At 38.3% G+C, this 13,782-nt stretch overlaps 1 non-coding gene across 1 annotated transcript; it reads right to left on the reverse strand.

The window, feature by feature from the left end:
• Nucleotides 1-281: 281 nt before the first annotated feature.
• LOC130850680 (U6 spliceosomal RNA) lies at nt 282-388 on the reverse strand. The gene has a single exon (XR_009053023.1). It is a non-coding gene; the product is annotated as a U6 spliceosomal RNA (small nuclear RNA).
• Nucleotides 389-13,782: the final 13,394 nt, after the last annotated feature.

Below are 13,782 nucleotides of genomic sequence, written 5' to 3' on the forward strand. Positions count from 1 at the left end.
TTGCATGATAATTATTGGCCCACATGTCTGCATAGCTAGACTATGAATTCCTCAAGAGTGGAGATTAATATCTGAAACACCAATAACTCTTAGCATATAAAACATTACACTTATTTCTTTTTTTAAGCTCTTTATTGAATATAATTGCTTTACACTCTTGTACCAGATTTTGAGGTACACCAAAGTGAATCAGCTGTATTTACACATATATCCCCATATCTCCTCCCTCCCGTGACTCCCTCCCACCCTCCCTGTCCTGGCCCTCTAAGGCATCACCCATCAAAAATATGGAACACTTCACGAATTTGCATGTCATCCTTGTGCAGAGGCCATGCTAATCTTCTCTGTATCATTCCAATTTTAGTATATGTGCTGCCGAAGTGAGCACTACACTTATTTCTAATTAAATGTATTGGCACATAATACACAGCATACATACTAAGTTCTACGGCAGTGTTGAAGTACTTAGACATATATCCAGAATCACTCTTTACTCACTTGATCAACCTTCAGTCTACTCCAAGAATACCCCCTTTCTTGTGGTACCGGCTTTGAAAAAATGTTACCATAGCCTGGTAGAGACTGCACCTGGGAGTGTGTATGTCAGAAATTTGACGCACAGACTGCACCACCCCACCCTATCAGACACAGATGGGTCTGAGACTGTCTTCCCCCTGAGTCAGTGCACAATGAGGGAATTATTCTCCAGGGCACAGTACATGATTCAGCTCCATGAAGCCATAATTCTGATTTTCTAGAATCCTCATGAAGGCCTGGGATTTGGTTATGATCAAACAAATGCAAACAAACTACAGAGTCCAACTACTCACCAAATACAACATCAAGGTAACAAATGTTAAAAACCATCTGTATATGATGCCAAGCAACTTGTGCTATGCATTTCCCCCCAGTGAATAAACCTATATAACCATTTCTGGGGGCTCTAGCTATAGCCATAAATTCTTAAATTTTTAAGGACAAAGTTTTTCAATTGCAAACACCTAAGATCTTTATGGAGGCAATTGAGATAGAGAACTGTATAATGGGAAGTACAAGGTCAGTAAAATACAGATCACCTCTGATTTACCAATGACCTCAGTGAACATAGTAGGAGCCATGGAACTCCTTTTTTTATTCTCTCCACCTTTGGGAATGCCGTGCACTCTTCCACTCATGCCCCATCAGCTCTTCACTATCTTGGCAGTAACTCAAATTTTGGAGGCCTAAGGAACTCAGTGCTGGGACAGAGGGCTGCTTAGGTAGATTAGTGGCTCTAAATTATAAAATTTCAGCTTTGCTTTCAGTAGATTTTCACGGGTGATTTTGGGAACCTAACCTGGGCTTGTGGCACTGTCACTATTGGAAGATGCCTTTTCAGTTGCAAACAATAGGTTTATGAATTAACCCTTTAAAAAACAGAACCCATTTCTAAGGCTGCCTGCATCCAACCACATAGGAAAATAAATGCACTTGCCTCTTGCACCCTGTACTGAAGAAAACTTTTCTTTCTTTTTTTAATATTTATTTGTTTATTTATTTATTTAGACTGCTCTGGGTCTTAGTTGTGGCACATGGGCTCTTAGTTGCGGCATGTGGACACCTAGTTGCAGCATGTGACCTCTTAGTTGTGGCATGAGGGATCTATTTCTCTGACCAGGGATTGAACCTGGGCCCCCTGCATTGGGAGCGTGGAATCTTACCCACTGGACCGGTAGGGAAGTCCCTAAAGGAAACTTTTCATAATACGACTTACAGTAGCTGACTCCTGCAGTGCATTTGTATGACAGAGAGTTGTTCATTTTGGCAGCAGTTAGTACTTCTGCCCGGGAACAGATTTTTACATTGCTAATGAGACATGTGACACAATATTGAGGTTCCTGAGATTTCAGTAAGTCAATGTCCTGTTATATAGCTAAATGCAGGGTAACCAGTTCAAAATAAATGACTCTATTTGCGGTTGTGGAAGATATGCATTTTCAGAGGAAGACAAATGGTTGATTAAAAAAGAATGAAGACATCTGGGCATCTGGTTCCCCTTTGGGAGCCTTCTTAACGTCAAAAATAAACATCTTTCAATTTTCAATTAGCAATAATTTTGAGATAGAGTGATCTGTGTGAGGACTGAAATAATGGGTTCAGAACTGTCACTCTGACTATTGCACCCTCTGTCAAAGGTCCTCCTAGGTGTCAAGGGAAAGACTGTCCAGAGATTTGGAAGTTACTTACCTTGTGTGAGAGGAAGACAACATGTGAGTAAAGCTTCTTCAATCATAATTTCCAAGAGGAGAGACTGAGGTTGTCTGGCTCAACTTGGGAGGTGCATCGCCTCTTTCACAAGTCATTGTAAATGATTAACCAGGAGGAGGCAGGAGAAGGAAGGGAAAAAGAGGATAAGGAAGAGGAAGAGAAAAATGCAGAGGGAGAGGAAGGAAGAGGGAAAAAAGAAAACTGGACCACAAATAAGAATGTTTAACCAGGACTTTCCTGGTGGTCCAGTGGTTAAGACTCTGCACTCCCAATGCTGGGGGCACGGGTTTGACCCCTGGTTGGGGAACTAAGATCCCGCATGCTGGCATGACACGGCCAAAAAAAAAAAAAAGAAAGAAAGAATGTTTAACTATAAACTTCTTCATACTTTTCATCTGGAGAATGTAACTAAATAATATAATATTCCTCACTTTTCAGGCTCTATCTTATTTAAAAATTTTCTAGGAGTTCATGATTTTCTTTATAATCCTTAGGAAGAAAGCTTGCCATTGTGACTTGATGTGTTTAGTTCTGGTAAGTCATCGTTGGTTGTAGAATAGTTGAGTCCCTTATTTTTAGAGAGGGAGAGTGTTTTCAGTGAGGTCTCAAAGCTAGCTAGTGGCAGATAATACTTTTTCTCCAATTAGATTGTAAGTTTCTTGAGGAAAGAACAGGTCTTCCAGTCATTTTTGAACCTGTCCCATGCGAGCACTGTCTCTCGTCTATCATATAGAACTGACCAAATCTCACTGAATGAGCAGAGATCCAATTCCGATTTGATTTACCCCAGAAAACTACCAAATGCAACTAAGACTGGGAAATTTGGCCCTTCCAAAAGTACAGGAAATTATCTCCCTAACTCATAACATAATATTTGCCAATATTTCTTATATGTGAGGTAATGTTCCAAGTGCTTAATGCATTCTAAAGCATTTAATCCTCACAACAACCTAGATGATGGGCTCATCCGTGTGAGGACAGAAATAATGGGTTCAGAAGTGTCATCATCACAACGATCAATATTATCAACCTTGTTTTACAAATTAGGATGTTGGGGGCAAAAAAAGAGTTTAAGTAATTTATCCAAGACCACATAGCAGGTAAGTGGCAGAACCGGGATTTGGACATAGGCAGTCTGGTTCTAAGGGTCTTGCTTTTAAATACCATACTATTGCCTCTTAATACAACACTTGTGAGAATGGAAACATTCTCAGAACAATGTTGCTGTTGCCAACAACACAATCTCTGGGTTTAAAAGGAAATAATCTAGTCCTGATGAGACATGGGCAGGTGCTCAAAATTATGACTCATTCTATCAAATTTGTCTACGGGAGTTTGACACATGTTGAATTTGTGTACTTGTTGGTTTGCTTGTCAAGTTTGCTATAGTGCCCAGTCCATGCAGGGCTCTGATCACACTCAGCGTTTACTGATTTAGGGAATCCGACAATGTCTCACACTAACAGACAAATACAGGCAATGTCAGTCCGTTTGACGCATTGTCTTTTTCCAAGGGATAACTTGAGAAACAAAAATATTAATTGCATGTGCCTCTTACATATGTAAATGTATCTTCATATGTATATTTTATCTTATATACATATATGTAACGTGTAATATATAATCTTTGCCTACTAGATATGGAGTGCTTGCACATTTTATCTTATTCATTCCTCACTTAACTAAAAGATAGAGTCAATTAAGTGATGCAACAAAGGATCAAAGTAAAGACTGGCTTCAGCTTCTGTGGGTCCCCAGTCACCTGGAGATACGGTCTTTATTAGTTGGTTAGCAGTCTGTGCCTCTTACTAACTCTGTCAGTTTAACCAAGTTACCTAACTTTTGAGAGCTCAAGTTTTCTCATATGCGACTTGTAGATGATAAAGGCTACTCTCTCATATTGCTGTGAGGATTACATAAGATCAAATGGAACAACATTTTGCATATAAGAGCCAATTAACAAAAGTTAGCCTTCTTATCAATAAGACATTTGAAATTCCCAAAGATCTTACTTTGTTTCCAGTGTCTCCCTCCATCTTGCTTCCTGATTCATCTACCCAGAAAAAAATAAATAGAAGGAGGGCTGAGATGTCTTTACATCTTCAGAAAACCGTTGAAAAACCTAGGCTTTCAATAGAGTTGTGCTCAATTGCATAACTAAAGCAGATGGTCCACAACTCTATCTTATCCAAAGGCCACATCATCCCCAAGTCAGCAGTTCAGTCAGCAGGCCCTGACTCACTGATGGGTCATTAAATTCATGTACTTCATTGTTACCGGCATTTTTTAAGAATAAAATAGAAGAAAAATGAAACCAAATACATTTTGAAATGTCAGAGTTTATGACACACTGGTAGATAAGAGAAGATAAGTTTCATTTTGTGCAACTCTCATTTCAGTTGTGTTTAGTCTATGTACACTGCACTGCAATGTAATTCTGATTTCAACTCATTGGTGGTTTCTTGGAGATGAGACCAAGGGACTGCTAAAATCAGGGGACTGTTAAAGAACTTCTTTTGTAACCTAGGCCAATACAAGTTGACATCCCTATATTAATTTGGTTCAGAAGTTGCCTAAATCTTTTAGCAGTACTGATTCACCGGTGTTGGAGTTTGAGATCCAAAATTAATTTATTAAAGAGTTGGAATCCAAAGGCCCAGGAGAATTGGTGTCTGACTTCTTATTACTGATTTCTGGTATAATTCCTGTCACTTACCCTCAGTATTATTCAGTAAATTTGAGAGGGCTTTATAACTTGATGGACCTGACAAGGATGTTATTGTTCCCAGTGCATTTAAGGTTCTTTCTTCGTGATGAAAGAATTTGGATGAAGATTTATTTAGAGAGAAACTCACTCCACAGGCAGAGTGTGGGCCATCTCAGAAGGCAAGAGAGAGCCCCAAAATTTGGTGTGGTCAGTTTTTATGGGCTGGGTAATTTCATAGGATTATTCCAATTATTTTGGGGAAGGGGCAAGGATTTCCAGGAATTGGGCCACTGCCCACTTTTTGCCTTTTACGTTGACCCCAGAACTGTCTTGGCACTGGTAGGTGTGTCATTTAGCATGCTAATGTATTACAATGAGCGTATAATGAGGCTCAAGGTCTGCTGGAAGTTGAATCTTCCGCCATCTTAGACCTAGTTGGTTCTAGACAATTTTTGTCATGTCCTATGACTATGTCATTCTTTTAAAGGTTGTGCCTTGCCCCCTTCCCTCCTGTTTCTTTATGAGAACTTAACAGGTGTCTGTTTAAGAAGTGCTTTAAAACCAAAACCCTTACGTTTCACTAAGATAATGTTCATGTTTTCTCAGTCATCCTTCATTCCCCACCACCACCCCACCCTTTAGTTGTGTCGCATTTCCAAATCCCAGCACAGTGCTTGGTACAGTCTAAGAGCTAATTAACATGTATTGAATGAATTAACAGTAAGTCAAGCTTCAGATGGCAAAACAAAATGATCGCCCCTAACAGTCTAATCCATTTAGCTACCTCAGTATATTTCTTGTTCCCTTAAAGAATGAAGAATTCAGCCAAAATTTTCTCAACCAGAAATAGCCCTAACAGTACAAGAACAAGTTAAATGACACCATAAGGAAGCAATCAGTCAAATCGAAAGTATGGTTCATTAAAAAATAAATTAATTAATTAATTAAAAAAATTTTAAAAAAAGGAAGTATGGTTCATTTCTACAGAAGATAAATAGGGGTATCACCAACAAACCTATAGCATAAAATTTTTAAAGGCGAGGAAGAAGAAGAAGGAGGAGGAGGAGAAGAAAAAGAAGGAGAAGAAGAAGTAGAGGAAGAAGAAGGAGAAGAAGAAGGGGGGGAAGGAGGGGGAGAAGGGAGAGAAGAGAAGGAGGAGGAGACAAGAAGGAGAGGGAGGGGTAGGAGGTGAAGGAGGAGAAGGAGAAGGAGAAGAAGGAGAACTACTGTTGTGGAACCAAAGAGATTAAGAAAGAAACAACTAATATAATGAATGGACCTTGCTTGGATTCTGAACTATAAAAAGACATATTTAGGGCATCTGGGAAAGTAAATATGGACTGGGTATCAAATGCTTTTAAGAAATTATCACTAAGTTTTTAGGTATGATATTGACATGGTGATTATGACAAAAATAGAACACCCTTATCAGTTAGCAATGCGCACAGGACTGTTTACAGGAAAAAAGACATAACATCTGTGATTCATTTTTAAATCTCCAAATAAAGAAGATGTGTATGTGTGGGAGGAGGATTAGGTAATATAAGATTAGCCAAATATTTGTTGTGAAAATTAAAGAACAGATACATGCAGGTTCATTATACTATTAGCTTTACTTTTGTATACATTTGACAATTTCCATAATAAAAGGTTAAATACAGTTAGCCCCAGCAGAGCAGAAACGACAATGTAAAATTTCAGGAGTACAATTTCATGCTTTCTCACACAGCCTTATTCCAGGGGGACCCAAGACAGCATTTACTGGGTTTTGTGCATTGACTCTGAACATGTTCCAAATGTGATAATCTGGTGCAATTCACTCATTATTTTTTTCAAAAATAAAAGATCACATGCACTGTTAGCAGCATCAAAACTTCATTCTATTCATCTTGAGCAAAGAGTTCCTCCCAGTACAGCTTTTTCCTTGAAAGAGGAGGAGGGCAGAGAGAGGCTGGGGTGAGAGGTCGGGGAGGAGAAACAACCATTGAGTTTTCCACGTTCGGGAGAATGGCAAAGTCCATGGGGAGACAGTAAATTGAAATTAAGGCTGTTTCAGGCAGCCTACAGGATGTGCCTGCAAATGTAGACATATCTAAATGGTGAAAAAGTCTGTTTGTGCCCATTCATATGAAGTGAATGCCTTGTAATGTGCTCCAGCCCCTGGGAATGGTGGCTGGGTTGAGGAACGGAGGCCGGAAGAATGGGATGGATTTGACATAAGTACTTTTAAGTGCTCTGAAGGCTGGGCTCCTCCCTGCGGTTTAATAGCATGGTCCCCTGGGAGCTACAAGGAAGGAGCCCAGTGAATCCCTACAGCTTTTCGTTTTAAGGATAACAAATCTTAAAACAGGTGTGAGCTCAGAAAGATCCTCTTACTCCTTATTTTCAGTCTGCTGTGGCTAGTCAGCTCGTTGTGTATTATTGTCATTCCACAGAATGAGGTCTGGGGTAAGGGAAGGGAGGAGAGGAAAGAGAAGCTGAATAAACAAAAATTGCTTGGAGTGACTAATATTCATTAAGTCTGCTGGTCATGCGCTATGAAATTTATTAAACTGTGGTTTCCAAGAGAATGTATTAGTGGAGCTAACGAACACAAATGAAAAAAGAGGCCTCCAGGAAATGGTTTCCCGGGCCTAGATGAGATTGCTGAGTAATGTGACAAGAGATTATAACGTCAAAAGCTTCTGGGATAGTCTAGAAGGCTGATTATTGGAAGGGGTTGCCCTCATTGGGGGAAGGGAGATAGGCAAGAGACTAAAAGTCTGACTTGTTTGAAAAGGGGGCCTAAAGCTTTTCATTTGTATTCGTTAAGGAAGGAGGCTCTGTGCTGAAGGCCAATGAACTTTAGTGCTGCCATCTGGTGGAAGAGGTGTTTGAGAGGCCAGGAGTAAAGGTGGCAGCCACCATCTTTAGGATGTCAGGAATTTGAGTCACAGTGGGGGAGATCCTTTTGGAGTCAGGAGCAAAGACTAACACTCCTAAAGTCATCAGCTATGCCTAATCTGATTTATACACTGTATAAAGAGAGCTCAGGTATCTGATTCTGCTGTTCTATTCCATCAGGAACTTAGAGATTAATTTTGTATGATTAATTAATTTTGTAGGATCCTACCTAAGGTATTAGACCTCCGAAGAGCATTTGTTTCATAATCTAGTTTAGTTTCCCCAGCCAGAAACCTTGGGGCCATCCTTGACTCTCCTCCTTTTTCCCATACCTGTCATCTAACCCACCAGCAAATCCTGCTGATTCTGGAGTCCCAATATCCCAGGACCACTTGTTACCATGTCCACTTCTATGACCCTGATTTGAGCCACAGGCATCTTTCTCCTGGATGATTGCAATTCCCCAGCCTATGCTGCTTGCTTCCAACCTTACAATCTACACTCTGTTCTCCACCAGCCACCAAATGAACCACTGGAATGTGTGAAATCATTTCACTTCTAGGCTCAAAACCTTCCCATGACTTCTAAGCTCTCTCAGAGTGTATCAGGCCCTGAATGATCTGACCCCAGCTCCCACAAACTGCATCTCTTATGCTCTCCACTCAGTCTGTTCTGGCCACATCCTCTTTGCCCGTCCTCAAAGAGGCCCTGCACATCCCTGACTCAGTTGCCTCCGCTTGGAATGCTCTTTCCCCAGACATTGCATGGCTCTCTTTCCCTTTCTCCCAGGACTTTAATCAAACATTACCTTATCAAAGAGGCCTTCCATTACCAACCCTTTTTAAAATAACACCTCCTCCTATTCCCCTCAGCAGTTTTTATTTCTTTTCTTTGATTTCTTTTTAGTGACGGCATTTATCACCTCCTAAAATGTTATATATATTTATGTGTTTATGTCTTTATTTTCCATTTTCCCCAAATCCTCTACAATAGAATTTAAGTTCCATGAAAGCAGGGGCTTTAGGGGAATATACTATATTTAACATGGTTCTTTTTTTTCTGAAACTTCGAAAGCAGACCAGCCTGCTCAAAATCCTTATAGACTTTTGCTAATTATCAACCCCATATGGGCAGGTGTTTTGTCTGACTTAGTCTCCCTCTATTACCAGTGCCTTGTAGTGTGTCTGACAAATGGTATATATACAATAAGATGTTTTCTTCTTTATTTAACACCTTTATTGAACTATAATTTAATTTTCTCACTATAAGTGTACAAGTCAATGATTTTTTTAAGTCATATTTATAGAGTTGTACCATCAACACCACAATCCAGTTTTAGAACATTTACAAAACTCCAGAAAGTGCACCCATGCCCATTTGTAGTTCCTTCTCACCATCCCCCTCAGCCCCAGGCAATTAATGTCCTGCTTCCTGTCTCTATACATGTGCCTTTTCTGGAGATTTTATTGATATATATCTGGAATCATACAGTATGTAGTTATTTATATCTGGCTTCTCCAAGTCAGCATCATATTTTTGAGGTTCGTTCATGTTGTAGCATGAATTAGTAGCGTCCTTATTTCCTTTTTATTGCTGAATAAGTACTGCCTTATATTGACATGTAATTTTTTTAAAACTGTAGATTCCTAGCCGTGAAATCGATGTCATGTAAGTTTATGTTTAGCTTTTTAAGAAACTACTAAACTATCTTCCAAAGTGACTGTGCATTTTATATTCCCCTCAACAAGGCACAGTGATTCCAATTTCTCTACTTTCTCACTAACTCTCAGGATTATCTTTTTTTGTAGCCATTTGCGTCGATATAGAGCGATATAACATTGTGGTTTTAATTGGCATGTCTCTTATAACTAATGTTGTTGAACATCTCCTTTGGTAAAATATTTACTCAGATCTTTTGCCCATTTTTATGTCAGATTATTTGTCTTCTTATTATTAAGTTGTAAGAGTTCTTCGTATATTTTAGATACTAGTCCTTTATAAAAAACACGACCTGCAAATGCTTTCTCCCTATGTGGGGCATGTCTTTCCATTAGCTTGGTGGTGTCTTTGGTAATACAAAAACAGTTCAAATTTTGATAAAGTTCAATTTATCAGTATTTTATGGATTGTGTTTTGGGGTCATATTTAATAATATTTAATAATTTTTAATAATTTTTGCCTGCTCACAAAGATCACAAAGATTTTCTTCAATATTTTCTTCAAGAAGTTGTATAGTTTTAGCTCTTACATTTTGGTCTATAATCCATTTTGTTAATTTTTGTGTGTGGTGTGAAGTACGGTTCTAAGTTCAAGTTTTTACATGAGGAATACAACTGTCCTAGCATTCTTATTGGAAAGACTATTGTCTCCCCATTGATTGTCTTGGCATCTTTGCTAAAAATCAATTACCCTTTAATGAAATGGATCATTTATGGACTCTCAGATCTGTTCCATTGATCTATTAAGTGTATCCTTGCACCAATACCACACTGGCTTTTTTGTTTGTTTTTACTATGATGTTATAGTAAGTTTTGAAATGAGGTAAAATAATGCCTCAAGTTTGTTCTTATTTTCCAAACTAATTTTGGCTATCTAGGTCCTTTGTATTTCCTTATACATTTTAGGAAAACTTTGTCAATTTTTACAAACATAACTGCTTGTACTTTGACAGAGATTGAAATGATTATATACACCAATCTGTTGAATTGCCATCTTAATCATATTGTTGCATGCTTTTGATTGAGTTCCAGAAACATTTGTTTTTATCAACTTTGTTCAGCTTGATAGTTGCCTTTAGAGAGAGGATTTGCCAACCCCATCTTGCAACCATGTATGTGAATTCTATAACCCCAAATAAACTCTAAGCTCTAGAAGGCAGCTACCATACTTTCCACCACTTTGACACTCATTAAATAAAGTACATTGCTTTTCTCTATCACATAATGTCCTGTGATGGAAAGGATTTAAGAGACTTTAGTAACATTGGAGAGGATACTGCTTGGAGATATGGCAGAAAGAATTGCAAAACAAGCATTGTCAGCATTATTATCTTCAGAAAGAGAGGAATGTCTGACAAACTTCACTAACTAAGGTCAGGCAAGGCCCAGGCAAGAAAAGTCATGGATACCAATCCAGCGTTCCAGAATTCGCCTCCTTCAAAGACAGGAAAAAAATAAATAAACTTAAATTTCTATGCAATGGAATTTGGTTAGTTTTACAGGGACTTCTGTAGAGGAAAAAACATAGGAATATTTTTCTAAAGTATGTTGAAGAAAATTTATCTAAGGCAACATTTAAGAAATGGAGCTATAATTTTGTTTCTGTCATGTTTCATATTGAGATATGTCTGAAGCTTGGGAATGGGTTAGAGGGCCTTTCAAAAGCCCCTCCTAAGAATCTTCAAATCTTGATTTATGTATCCTCCTACCACATCCATATCCATAATTGTATTTTCTGAGTTAAAGCACAGAAGATTTATCAGTTTTCAACATACAAGAACCTCACACATTTCTCTCTCAAGTGTCGTGATGGTGGACTTTTCACAAGGCCCAAAAGCTTGGCACAGACTTAGAACTGTGTTTTTATTTTTATACCTTTCCTGTATTGAAAGACACATCGTGGAGAGAAACACTAACTCTGTAAGAGAGAGAACACAGCTGATAACCACGCTGGGCCACCCAGAATGCACCCAGATTAATGACAATTTGGCCTGACAGCATCCTGACCACAAGAAATGAAGTCACCCTAGGAAATGTTTTGTAGAAGAAAATTAAATCCGCAGAGTGAAAAGGAAAAAAAAATTAAAAGCATAAAGTCTGAAATATACATTGTCCAAGTATTTTCCCCCATTAATTTTGGAGGCCCTTGAGTGCTTCCAGGGAAATTTAATCTACGTGTTTCTGAGCCATTTACGCTTAACTTACCACAACATTGTTTTGTAAGAGTTATTTGTTGTCCAAGAAGCCCTCTGAACCTTGTTCATAAAGGTTTTCATTGAAGTGATTGTTTTCTTTTTCCTTCAAATGAAATTATGCTTTTCCAGATTGAAATGAACGTTGAAATGAACCCTAAATTTAAAACTTGTTAGGTATAAGAGGGAGCCACTTTTGATCACAGTATATCCCCATTCAGGTTTCCAACACAAGGTGTTTTGGTTTTGGCAGCATTACAATAAAGGGTTGAAAAGACACAAGTTTATTACTCTTGGATAGCCAAAGTGAGCCCTCTCAGGCCTTTTTAAAAAAGCAAGGCTTTTAAGGAATCCAGCCAGTCTACCAATCAACCCTGCTTTAGAATCCATCACAAATAAAGCTCTGAACTTGAGTACAGGAGGTGAGACCCTGGGAGGACTAGAGATGCTTAATGATCTTAAGGGCTTTGTAGTCCAAGGGACTAAACTGCAAAATGAGGGCTGCAGTAGCTTCTACCTCACAGGATTGCAGTGAGGATTAAATGAGATCATCGTGTAAAGTGCTTAGTATTACCTAGGACATAGTAAGACTTCAATATATTTTAGCTAAAATAATAATAATTATAATTTATCTTTATGAGTGTTTGCATTGACAATCAAACCCTAAAACAAGTCATCTCATTAGGATAAAAAAGACCACTCTACATAAATGCTCATTCATGCATTTACTCACCTGCAAGCTCCAAATAACCCTTGTGAGAATAAATAACTTCTGGGGCTCAAAATCTTTTTGTATGGAATTTTTAAGCCATGATTGAAAATCTAACTGGAAAACCACGATGAGAAGAGCCATTATTGTATTATGAGAATCAGATTAATTTGGGCTCATGAATCAACTGATGTAATGTACATGTACGATATATCAAAAGATGACATGAATGTAGGACTATTTGTACCATTGAATTGTTAATATCAATAAAGAGTATTCAAAGAGCCCTTTGTTAAATCAACTATGCAATATTGATGTATTGTACTCTAATGATCATATCTGTGATAGTTTTATGTATCAACCTAGCTAGAGAAGGACTTAGAGTTGTTTAATCAAAGTCTAATCTAGGTGTTGCTGTGAAGGTATTTTGTAGGTGTAGTTAAAACCTCCAATCAGTTGACTTTAAGTAAATGTGGATGAGTCTCATTTAATCAGTTTAAAGGCTTTAAAAACAAAAACTGAGTTATCTTGGAGAAGAAATTCTGCTTAAGACTCCAGTGTCAATTCCTGCCCCAGTTTCCAGACTGTCTACTTGCCCTATGGATTTCAGACTCACCGGCCCCCACAAACTGATACAATATCCACCCATCTTTAAAGATGCTGATAATTTCTCTATTAGAGTAGAGCCATGACCCAGAAAGTAATACGCTGTTTTGCCTGTTAACTTCTGAAGCAACCTAAATTGTTTCACTTTTCCATTTGGAGGAAGCAGCATTGTCTTCATTGCCTGTCTGTCACCATTCTGATCCAAGGGTATAGAAGTTTGCCTGCCCAGTTTGTTGCACAGTATTACTGAACAGCACATGATACAACATTGATTCAATCAACAAATGTTTATTGAGTGCCTCCTCTGTGCCAAGTACTCAACTAGACACTGTGGAATAGAGCTGTGAAAAAAAATCAAAAAATCCTTGCCCTCATGAAGCCTTCTCATGGGCAGGGGGTGGAGGAGGGAAAACAATGTGTAAACAAATAAATAAGTAAAATATATTATCAGTCTGATGGTGGTAAGTCCTTTGGTGAAAAACAAGTCAGGGAGGAGACAGGCAATGCTAGAGGTACAATGTCACTTTAAATAGGTTGGTCAGTGGAGTCTTCCTTAAAAATATGGCCTTGGAGCAAAACCAATGCATCAATTATGCTATGTAATATTGCCAAATATTTCTATTTAAAAATAACAGAAAATTCTGATTCAATATGGGTTTAAACAGTAAGGAAGGCTATTTTTCACATCACAAAAATAATAATAGCCAGTGTTTGTTGAGC

This window comes from Hippopotamus amphibius, chromosome 3 (assembly GCF_030028045.1).
Source record: "Hippopotamus amphibius kiboko isolate mHipAmp2 chromosome 3, mHipAmp2.hap2, whole genome shotgun sequence".
NCBI lineage: Eukaryota > Metazoa > Chordata > Mammalia > Artiodactyla > Hippopotamidae > Hippopotamus > Hippopotamus amphibius.